Source organism: Giraffa tippelskirchi, chromosome 2 (assembly GCF_054371585.1).
Source record: "Giraffa tippelskirchi isolate mGirTip1 chromosome 2, T2T-mGirTip1v1.2.pri, whole genome shotgun sequence".
NCBI classification, from domain to species: Eukaryota; Metazoa; Chordata; class Mammalia; order Artiodactyla; family Giraffidae; genus Giraffa; species Giraffa tippelskirchi.
The window spans coordinates 238198357-238210298 of NC_137276.1; the positions used below are offsets into that span (position 1 = coordinate 238198357).

The window sequence follows — 11942 nt, forward strand, 5'->3', positions numbered from 1 at the left end:
AACAGGCGGCTTCAGTCCTAGAGAGGAAAGACGTCAGGGAGCCGTGAGAGGCAGCGTCAGGTCCTAGAGAGGAAAGACGTCAGGGAGCCGTGAGAGGCGGCGTCAGGTCCTAGAGAGGAAAGACGTCAGGGAGCATTGAGAGGCGGCGTCAGTCCTAGAGAGGAAAGGCGTCAGGGAGCATTAACAGGCGGCTTCAGTCCTAGAGAGGAAAGACGTCAGGGAGCCGTGAGAGGCGGCGTCAGGTCCTAGAGAGGACGACCTCAGGGAGCCGTGAGAGGTGGTGTCAGGTCCTAGAGAGGAAAGACGTCACGGAGAGGTGAGAAGCGTCGTCAGGTCCTAGAGAGGAAAGGCGTCACGGAACAGTGAGAAGTGTCGTCAAGGTCCTAGAGAGGGTTAGGGTTAGGGTTAGTGTTAGAGGGTTAGGGTTACGGTTAGAGAGTTAGGATTAGAGTTAGGGTTTAGAGTTAGGGATTGGGGTTAGGGTTAGGGGCTAGGGTTTAGGGCTTAGGGTTAGGGTTTGGGATTAGGGTTAGGGTTCAGTACCCACCTTGAGGCCAGGGTTCAGGCTCACGGCGTCCTCTCCCCGCAGCGGAGCAGGAGGCTAGTGTGCCGGTCCCAGCCACCTGCCCTGAAGACCAAGGAGCAGTCCAAGCACGAGCTGATGGACAAGGACAAGGAGGAGCAGCTGTTTTTCTTCACATAGCGCGCGGGCCTCGTGCTGGCTGAACAGAAGCGGAGTCGGAGGCGTGGGGAGCAGAGGCGGAGCCTGCACGCCAGCACTGGCCCCCCGGCCCTCGCCCCTCGTCCCCCATGCTGTGCCTTCAGACTAACCTTAAATAAAAGGTGTGTTGCTCAGGTACCTCCAGGCCTGTCTCGGGAGGCAGGCACGGTAACAAAATGTCAGTCTTCCCTCATTTGTCACTTAAACCAGCAAATGATAAGGGATAGAGGAAGAGATGGTTGGATGGCATCACCGTCTGAATGGACATGAGTTTTAGCAAACTCCGAGAGATAGTGAAGGACAGGGAAGCCTGGTGTGCTGCAGTCCATGGGGTCGCAGAAAGTCAGACGTGACTTAGTGACTGAACAACAATGAAAAGGGATGAACCCATTTGGATTTCCTGTCAGCTGCTGAGACAGACGTCCTGCGGTGACTGGGGTGGGATCAGTTGCAGTTCTGCACAAGGTGAGATGGGAGATGAACTGCATGTTAACCTGAGGCGATAGGTAAAAACTCCAGTGTAAACCGAGGTAATGTGTGTGATCCACCCTAGATCCACCCTGGGATCTTCTTCAGCTCCACCCAACACTGATGGGTTGTAGGATGACTTCTAGCTGCCAAGGAACTCAAGTGTGGGAACAAGCACTGTTACACTTGAGGTGAGATGTAGGCTCAGACTCAGGCTCTCTGAGACTAATTGTGAAGTTCATCCATTTTTCTACCTGAAGGATGTATAAGATCATCTCTAGGTGGAACTTAGTGGAGGTGTGGGGTCAGCTCAACACAGAGGGTGAGGTATGGAGTCAGCCCCAGGTCCACCGTGGGGTGGTGTGTTGAATCAGCCCTAGATCCACTGGGCTTGAGGTGGGTGTGGGGTTGGGCCCAGCTCCACCGACAGGTGAGGTGTCAGGTGAGCCTCAGCTCATCCATGGTGAGACGTGTGGTGTCAACCCCAGCTCCTCCGTGTGGTGAGGTGTGGGGTTAGAACCAGCCGCCCCATGGGGTCAGGTGTCGGATCAGTACCAGCTCAACTATTGGGTGAGGTGTGGTGTCAGCCCCAGCTCCACCGTGGGGTCAGGTGCGGGGTCAGCCCAAGCTCCATTGTGAGGTTAGTAGTGGGATCAGCCCCAGCTCCACCATTGGTGATGTGGGGTAAGCCCCAGATCCCCCATGGGGTGAGGTGTGGGGTCATCCCCACTGTGGGGTGAGGTGTGGGGTCAGCCCCAGCTCCACTGTGGGGTGAGGTGTGGTAAAGGGAAGAGGAGAAGGGAGTGACAGAGGACGAGATGGTTGGATGGCATCACCGACTCAATGGACATGAGTTTGAGCAAACTCCGGGAGATCGTGAGGGACAGGGAGGCCTTTCGTGCTGCGGCCCATGGGGTCACAGAATGTGGGTCACGACTTGGGGACTGAACAACAAAAAGGTACTCAAGCAAAACTCTTAAGGTTGCTATTGCAGGGAATGGCCACAAGGCGGCAGGGTTCTTTCATGCCCAGTTGTGATTACCTTGGAAATGAAAGCTTTCGAGTTTTAACTCAGGACTGTAATTTAATATGGAATGTACCTGAAGAAACACCCAAAAGCTCGTGTGTTCTTCCTGAACATTCTTATTTATTTATTTTAATAGTTTTATTTATTTATTAGCTATGCCATGCGGCTTGTGGGATCTTTAGTTCCCTGCCCAAGGATCCAACCCTCGCCCTCTGCATTGGAAGCACAGAGTCTTAACCACTGAACTGCAGGGAAGTCCCGCTGAGCATTCTTTTTTTAAATGAACCTTTATTTTATATTGTAGTAACACTGATATACTATGTGTTGTTGATGGCAAGTGAACCGAATGCATTTTCTATTTTGTTGTTGTTCAGTTGCCAAGTCATGTCTGACTCTTTTTGTAGAAGTGCTCCCTTTTTGCCAGACCCTGTTACACTGGTAAAACATCTATTTGTGTATACATAAGTGTACATAATTATAAATGTCTAGGTACATAGATACATAAATGTCTAGATTGATAGTGGTATAAATGTCTAGGTACATAGATATATAAATGTCTATATGCATAGATATATAAATACCTAGATACATAAAAACATAAATATCTATATACATAGACATATAAATATCTATGTACATATAGACATAAATATCTATGTACATACAGATATAAATATCTATTGTAGATACATATAGACATAGATATTTATGTACATAGACATATAAATATCTGTATACATGAAAGATGGTTACACAGTGGAAAATGCAAGAGACAACCTTATAGACAAAATAAGTGATACAGATAGTGGCATTTATAAGAGCATCCTAGGAGAGAGAAACATAAACAATTTCAAACAAAGAGAACAAAGCTAACCATGATTCCTGTAACTAGTTTTAATCTGGTGGCAATAAACCAAGTCCGCAGAGGAGTCAGTAGATGATGGCAAATTCTGGAAAGGTCAGATAGTGAAACCAAGTTCAATGTGTCATTTTGTTTACAGAGCATACCTTACCAATTTATGGATTCATACTTGTTGATACCTCCTTAAGTAGGTGTCATCCTATATATATCCTCACATGCCTACATCCAAACTGTTTGAACTCAAATCATTCCAAGCATAACTCTAACTTGTTGCAACTCTAGTTAGTCAGTTGTTGCAATTTCATGAAAAAGACACATTGTGATTATTTCGTATAGACCAGTAAAGGCTAGGATTTCTGTCTAATGTTTTTTTAGAGGCCTTAGAAATCATGGAAAATTTCAACTCTTCTCCCTGCTTCACCTTGTTCTGATTCAATTGATATGAGAAAAGCTATGGAAAGAGTGTTTAATATAATCTGAACTCACCAGGTATCTATTATTTGGTGTACATGAAGATCTGAGAAGTAGACTTTGATGGATATAAAAAGAAATATTGTGGATGTAGAACATAATTAGAAATTGCGAGAGTTATTTGACCAGAGAACAATCACAATGGATCAACTTTATCTCCCACACCCATGACGACAAGTTTATCTTGGTAATAACACCAGCAACTGAGGAGTTAAAGTGTTATCACTGTGAAACATGATTATAAAAAGAAATCTATGAAATGTTTTCATAGGTAGAACACAACTTTCCAAGAGGCTTTAAATTTCAGGTAAATGTTTTATTATTTGAAATCTTGAGTGGATTACAGACTCTGTAAGTTTTGCAGACTGTTCAAAGTAACATTCTATTCCATCCTGGAATGAATACATCACCTTTTGATTCATGCCCTTGTGACACACTTAATCAGACTTGGAGATAATCTGTGTTGGAGAGTGCTCTAAACCAATTTGTGCATACCAGCTGCAGGTCTGACAAGAAACATTTACTCTCACGTGGTTGTTGCTGTTCAGTTGCTAAGTTGTGTCTGACTCTTTGTCACCCCATGGACTGCAGCACGCCAGGAATCCCTGTCCTTCGCCATCTCCTGGAGATTGCTCAAACTGCTGTCCATTGAGTTGGTGATGCCATCCAACCATCTCTTCCTCTGTCGTCCCCTTCTCCATTTGCCTTCAATCTTTCCCAGCATCAGGGTCTTTTCCAGAGGGTCGGCTCTTCACATCAGGTGGCCAAAGGATGGGAGCTTTGGTTTCAGCATCAGTCCTTCCTATGAATATTCAGGACTGATTTTCTTTAGGGTTGACTGGTTGGATCTACTTGCAGTCCAAGGGACTCTCAAGAGTCTTCTCCAGCACCACAGTTCGAAAGCATCAGTTCTTCGGTGCTCTGCCTTCTTTGTGGTCCTACTCTCACATCCATACATGACTACTTCAAAAACCAGTAGCTTTTACTCTCACATATGGGATATCAAATTTGCTTTTACATATTGCCTGCTATATTTAGACTCTTGGTTCATACTTGATGTAACCATGTAGTATTGTATTTAAATCCAATTTGAAACAAAGCTTTAAGAATGTTTTGCCTACCAGTAGCGTTCTATTTTCACCAGCACCTCTTACCTTGGTGTGACATCTCAAAACTCGGAAATTCTTACATGTTGATATGAAGATCAATTTCATTTTAGCAGAGTTTGAACAGAGAAGTGAAAAAATCAGGATGCCTATTTTATCAGATTTCTCCAGGCAGAAAATTGAAGGTTGTTGCTGTTCACTCAGTCGTGTCCAACTCTTTGCAACCCCATAGATTTCAGTACCCTGGGCTTCCCTGTCCTTCACCATCTCCCAGAGTTTGCTCAAACTCATGTCCATTAGGTCGGTGATGCCATCTAACCATCTTGTCCTCTGTCGTCTCCTCTTCTTCTGCCCTCAGTCTTTGAAACTGAAACTGTCAGAAGGCAGAGTTCAGGCAGCTTGTGGGCTCCTTGACTCAATTTTTTTTTGCAGGAATTTTCTTATGTATTTTTTCAAGTGTGACCTTTCCTTCATATAATAGCAAATAAACAGAATTAGAAGAAACTAATTTGAAAGGATGGATTGTTTCTACCCTGACAATCCAAACACAAAGGAACCAGTGGGAACTGCAAAGATCTAGGGGCCAGGCTTTTAAGAATATTTTAGGTTGACAAATAATAACTAATATGCTTTCAATTTCAACAATTTTTATGCTGATAAAGAATACCCTTTTCTAGAAGGCTTCCAGTGTGGCTGCCTCCTGCTGGAAGCCTTGGGTGATGGAATCAGGGTACTTTCTGTCTGTCTGTACAGGACCCTGGGCTCAACTCTAAGAAATCCCTGGATCTCCCCTGGATCCTGACCACCATTTGCGCAAAGACACTGGTAACGATTTGGTTTTGCCTGTTGAAGTGTTTAATGACAAAGATTCTTTCAGTTTCCTGGTGTGGGTGACATGTGGAGCCCAGTGATGATTTTTTCTTTAAGAAACTTACTTGCTAGTTCCCACATGAGGGTGAGGCCCCTGTCCAATGATGAGAGACCCTGCATCTGTGTGACCTGTGCCTCCAGGGAGAGCAACCTTATGCTAGTTTAAACCTGACCACGTTCTGTCTACATGGTAGATTTAGACCTCCCTAAGTCTTGTCTAGGGGCTTCCCTGGTGGCTGAGATGGTAAAGAATCTGCATGCAGTGCAGGAGACCTGGGATTGATCTCTGGAACGGGAAGATCCCCTGGAGAAGGGAATGGCAACCGACTCCAGTATTCTTGCCTGGAGAATCCCATGGACAGAGGAGGCTGGAGGGCTACCGTCCATGTGGTCACAAACAGTCAGACATGTCTGAATGACGAACACCTTGACTTTCCAAGTCCTGTCTGCACTTATTATGTTTAGACAAGACTGTGTGCTTTCTACAATGATTCCATGTCTTGCCTATTGAAACAGTGTGAGAATATTGACACCGACCATGTTCTGCGTGCACTAGGACGTGGAGACCTGGGTGCAGACTGGGCCTGTCCTCTGTCCTGGAAAACTCCGTGCCTGTGTCTGAATGTCAGTGCTCAGAGGCCTGGGGGCTGGAGCTGAGGTGGGCTCCTCTGGGTAACGAGCCCTCTTCTGAGTGGGGTTCTGTGGCCCTCCCAGGGGTCAGGGCTGCAGTAGGGCTCTTAGTCTTTCCTCCTGCCAGGTTCACCTGCCCTGGGGCTCACGGAGACACCTCAGGTGGGCTAGCTGGTGATTAGTCCCATTTTCCAGCACATTCAGTTTGAGTAGGAAGGCAGGTTCACCTGGTAAATTGATTCCAGGGTACTGGGATGAGGCCGAAAACCAACGGGCAGCAGGTGAGGTTGCTATGGTGATCACCTTCCGGTCGGCCGTCCCTGCTCAGCAGAGACCAGACCTGCCCCTCGTCTCCTAGCCCCGCGCCTGGTGTGTTTTCTCAACATCTCAGTGGGAAAACGAAGGACCGAGCCTGCTGGAACCAAGGTAGTGTGTTCAACATTATCATGACAGCTGTAAAAACAGTATCAGACAGAACCAAAGGGCGGCAGAGGAGGACTTCCCTGGGACAAGTGTGGGGAGAGGAGACCCTACGCTTCTTTCTACCATCCCAGGAGGTTCCAGGAACCCATTCGTTTCCGCCTTAGGGGTCCAGCCAGCAGAGACCTGGTGTCCTAACCAAGAATCATGCGACCCCAGATGCAGGGTCCGGCGATTGTGTGGGTCTCACCCCATCCACGAGGGTCCGGATCCCGTTCTTGGAGACCCTGTGTCTGCTCTTGCCCCTCGGAGATTCCCAACATCTGAACTGAGGGTGTTGCCCTGATTAACCTGTGGTCCTTTTTCTTCTCTTCATCTTGGGACATTCATATGAGGTCAGGCACCTTTGAATGGGTTGCTGCTCTGTGTTCTGCTGAGTGAAAACCTTTGGTGGTGTCATATTAATGTTATAGCATATCACATATCTAATCCATAGGGTCGCCTCTGTCTGGGGTTCCCTAGACGGATTTCAGGTAATTTAATTCTTATTTTCTTTTGGTGTCAAGTTGATTTCCATTGTCTTGTTAGTTTTAGTGGTACAGGAACTTAATTTGATTTTACATAGAAGCTTATCTATTCTTTTTCCATTTTTTTCCTCATATAGATTATTACAGTCTGTTCAACAGAGTTCCCTGTTCTATTCACTAGGTCCTATTTGATTATTAATTTGTTAGATATTAGTGTGTATAGTTAATCCTAAACTCTTAATTATCCCTTCTTTCTAACTTTCTTTTGATAATCATAGTTTGATCTTTGTCAGGCTGTGAAGCCTGACATCAATTCTTTGGCATTCAGCTTTCTTTATGGTCCAACTCTCACATCCATACACGACTGCTGGAAAAACCATAGCTTTGACTAGACGGACCTTTGTCGGCAAAATATTGTCTCTGCTTTTTAATATGCTGACTAGGTTGGTCATAACTTTTCTTTCCAGGATCAAGCATCTTATAATTTCATGGCTGCAGTCACCATCTGCAGTGATTTTGGAGCTCCGAAAAATAAATTCTGTTATTTTTCCATTATTTCCCCATCTATTTGCCATGAAGTGATGGGACCAGATGCCATGATATTTGTTTTTTGAATGTTGAGTTTTAAGACAGCTTTTTCACTCTCCTCTTTCACTTTCTTCAGGAGGCTCTTTAGATCCTCTTCACTGTCTGCCAAAAGGGTGGTGTCATCTGTGTATCTTGAGGTTGTTGATATTTCTCCTGGCAATCTTGATTCCAGATTGAGCTTCATGCAGCCCAGCATTTCACACGATGTACTCTGCATATAGTTAAATAAGCAGGGTGATAATGTACAGCCTTGATGTACTCCTTTCCCCATTTGGAGCCAGTCCATTGTTCCATGTCTAGTTCTAACTGTTGCTTCTTGACCTGCATAGAGATTTCTCAGGAGGCAGTTCAGGTGGTCTGGGATTCCCATCTCTTGAAGAATTTTCCACATTTTGTTGTGATCCGCACAGTCAAAGGCTTTGGTGTAATCAATAAAGGAGATGTTTTTTCTGGAATTCTCTTGCTTTTTCTATGATCCAATGGATGTTGGCAATTTCATTTCTGGTCCCTCTGCCTCTCTAAATCGAGCTTGAACATCTGGAAGTTGATGGTTGATGTACTGTTGAAGCCTAGCTTGGAGAATTTTGAGTATTATTTTGCTAGCATGCAAGATGAGTGCAATTGTGTGGTAGTTTGAACATTCTTTGGCATTGCCCTTATTTGGGAATGGAATGAAAACTGACTTTTTCCAGTCTTGTGGCCACTGCTGAGTTTTCCAAATTTGCTGGCATATTGAGCGCAGCACTTTCAAAGCATCATCTTTTAGGATTTGACATAGCTCAACTGGAATTCTATCACCTCCACTAGCTTTTTGTAGCAATGCTTCCTAAGGCCCACTTGACTTCACATTCCAGGATGTCTGTCTCTAGGCGAGTGATCACACCATCGTGGTTATCTGGGTCATGAAGATCTTTTTTTGTATAGTTCTGTGTATTCTTGCCACCTCTTCTTAATATCTTCTGCTTCTGTGAAGTCCATACCATTTCTGTCCTTCATTGTGCCCATTTTGCCTGACATGTTCCCTTGGTATCTCTAATATTCTTGAAGAGATCTCTAGTCTTTCCCATTCTATTGTTTTCTTCTATTTCTTTGCACTGATCCCTGAGGAAGGCTTTCTTATCTCTGCTTTCTCTTCTTTGGAACTCTGCATTCAAATGGGAATATTTTTCCTTTTCTCCTTTTCTTTTCACTTCTCTTTTCACAGCTATTTGTAAGGCCTCCTTAGACAACCATTTTGCTTTTCTGCATTTCTTTTTCTTGGGGAAGGTCTTGATCGCTGTCTCCTGTACAATGTCACGAACCTCCATCCATAGTTCTTCAGACACTCTGTCTATCAGATCTAACCCCTTGAATCTATTTCTCACTTCCACTGTAGAATCGTAAGGGATTTGATTTAGGTCATACCTGAATGGTCTAAAGGTTTTCCCTACTTTATTCCATTTAAGTCTGAATTTGGCAATAAGGAGTTCATGATCGGAGCCACAGTCAGCTCCTGGTCTTGTTTTTTGCTGACTGTATAGAGCTTCTCCATCTTTGGCTGCAAAGACTATAATCAGTCTGATTTCGGTATTGACCATCTGGTGATGTCCGTGTGTAGAGTCTTCTCTTGTGTTGTTGGAAAAGGGTGTTTGCTATGACCAGTGCGTTCTCTTGGCAAAACTCTGTTAGTCTTTGCCCTGCTTAATTTTGTATTCCCAGGCCAATTTTGCCTGTTCCTCCAGGTATCTCTTGACTTCCTACTTTTGCATTCCAGTCCCCTATGATGAAAAGCACATTTTTTTGGGGTGTGAGTTCTAGAACATCTTGTAGGTCTTCATAGAATAATTCAATTTCACCTTCTTCAGCATTGCTGTTTGGGGCCTAGACTTGGAACCGTGATATTGAATGGTTTGTCTTGGAAATGAACAGAAATCATTCTGTCATTTTTGAGACTACACCCAAGTCCAGCATTTCCAACTCTTCTGTTGACTGTGAGGGCTACTCCATTTCTTCTAAGGGATTCTTGCCCACAGTAGTAGATATAATGGTCATCTGAGTTAAATTCGCCCATTCCAGTCCATTTTAGTTCACTGATTCCTAAAATGTTGATGTTCACTCTTGCCATCCCCTGTTTGACCACTTCTAATTTACCTTGATTCATGGACCTAACATTCCAGGTTCTTATGCAGTATTGCTCTTTATAGCATGGGACTTTACTTCCATCACCAGTCACATCCACAACTGGGCATTGTTTTCACTTTGGCTCCATCTCTTCATTCTTCCTGGAGCTATTTCTCTCCTCTTCTCCAGCAGCATGTTGGGCACCTACTGACCTGGGGAGTTTATCTTTCAGTGTCATATATTTTTGCCTTTTCATACTGTTCATGGGATTCTCAAGGCAAGAATATTGAAGTGGTTTGCCATTCCCTTCTCCAGTGGACTACATTTTGTCAGAACTCTCCACCATGACGCTTCTGTCTCGGGTCGCCCTACCATGGCATGGCTCATAGTTTTTTGAATTAGACAAGGCTGTGGTTGTTGTGATAAGTTTAATTAGTTTTCTCTGTTTTGCATTCTACCTGAACTATCTATATGGATTCTACCTGAACAAACAGAAAAGGCCTTGAGTCTCACTACTATTTCCCCATAAAGCATCATACAAACACACAATCCAGACTAATCTTTTCAGGGTCCACAGTATACTACTGAGGGTGCCTATATGCCAGGAGGCAGCATTGTCAGGAAGGAGGCTTGAGCTAAGTTCCTCAGGAACAGAAGAGGTGAAGACTGGCTTAATTTTGCCTTGAAATTCCTAGCGGCCTCGATCCCACGATGTAATCTTGTCTCAGCCTGACACAGCACACACTAAACCTTTAAAAATTGTTCACTGCCGAACTGTTTTGACCCCACCCCAGTTCAGCAGTGGGACTCAAGCCTGCTTGGCCTCCAGGGATGCGGTAGTGTCCCAAGTTTCGGAGGTCGAATGTCATACAGTAGACACTGCTTTCCTTCCCTTTTCTTTAACATCTTGCCAATACTACCCGCAGCATAGTCCAATTGACCTGTTGTGACGATTGTCACTGCACAGTCGCCTGATTCAGGTATGAAGCCATCTATGGGTTTTCTCTATGGTGTTGGGGGGACTATCTGCCTTAGGAGGTCGAGCAGAGTGGTGAGCATCAGGTCTTCATGCCTTTTGTACCTCATGTACCCTTTTTTTTTGCCACTGGAAAGCAGGAAGATAACAGATAACTGATACGGATCATCTCTTAGAGCTACAGAGTTGTATGTCTGGATGGAAGGGAGGAGGAAAGGGTACAGTCCACGTGGGTGATTCATTACAGGTACAGATCTGCTTTCGCTTTGGGTACCTACCTGCTAATTTGTTCCAGACCGTGCTCTTTCTTTCTTTCCGAAACCCTTTTTTTGTCTTTGAATTCTCAGCATCTCTTTCTGGGATGTCAATTTGTTGCCTTCCATGTCTGTCCTCACTTGGCCTAGACTAGACCTGATACACCCAGTTCTTCCTCAGCCTGACTGACTACTCTTGGCCACTGATCCTTCACGGGCCATCCATCCGTGTCTCCCAGGTTTGGAGTTCCCTACTTTCCGTATCATTTTTTTCTGTGAGTGAGAAACCGTCTACAGGAACTGTGTACAACATTTTCTTTAAGCTTCAGTCTCACGTTGGGGATTTTGCAGGTTGCACATCTAGGCTCCTGAAGGAAGCAGTGCTGGCGGTCTGTTGGGGTGCATGTGCCTTTTGATCGATGGAGCTCTCAGGATACAGGCCAAGGTGCGGGAATGACATAAGGCCTGACTTGAGAGTGTTTCTTTCAGGCATTCAGAGTCTGCTGTCTCCCTTCTAGCGGCTGCTGTCAATGGGCGCTCCCACCCACAGTCCAGGGCGGTTCTTCTTCCTCCAGACTCTCTGCCACGTTGATTGCCTATAGCCTTGCCATGTTGGCATTTGTGAGTGTTGCAATGTGACTTCCCATTGTCCTTTCGATTGGCATTCCTGCGGTAATCAGGGATGCTGAGCGCCTTGTTTGGTGGGGGAGGTTGAGTGCGTCTGTGCTTCCTTTTTTTCTTTCTTTCTTCTCCCTTAAGGGTGTGAGGGCGATTTCTCTTTGGCAGGTGGCTTCCTAAACATCAGCTGCCATTCCCTGGGGGCAGCTGGCTGGAAGGGAAGCCCAGGCCTTGTGGATTGAGCTGAGGTGCCTGTGGTCATGTTGTTGTTACAGACAATGGCCACAAGGTGGCAGCACTTTCC

General features: G+C 45.2%; 1 long non-coding RNA gene across 2 annotated transcripts; it reads left to right on the forward strand.

Annotated features, from left to right (window-relative positions):
* The first annotated feature begins 26 nt into the window (after nt 1-26).
* On the forward strand, nt 27-11559 carry LOC145533109 (uncharacterized). 2 transcript variants are annotated; one of them, XR_014073852.1, is made up of 3 exons: nt 27-316; nt 590-843; nt 5409-11559. It is a non-coding gene; the product is annotated as an uncharacterized LOC145533109 (long non-coding RNA). The 2 variants fall into 2 exon arrangements; XR_014073854.1 differs by lacking the exon at nt 5409-11559 and having other exon boundaries at nt 590-898.
* Nucleotides 11560-11942: the final 383 nt, after the last annotated feature.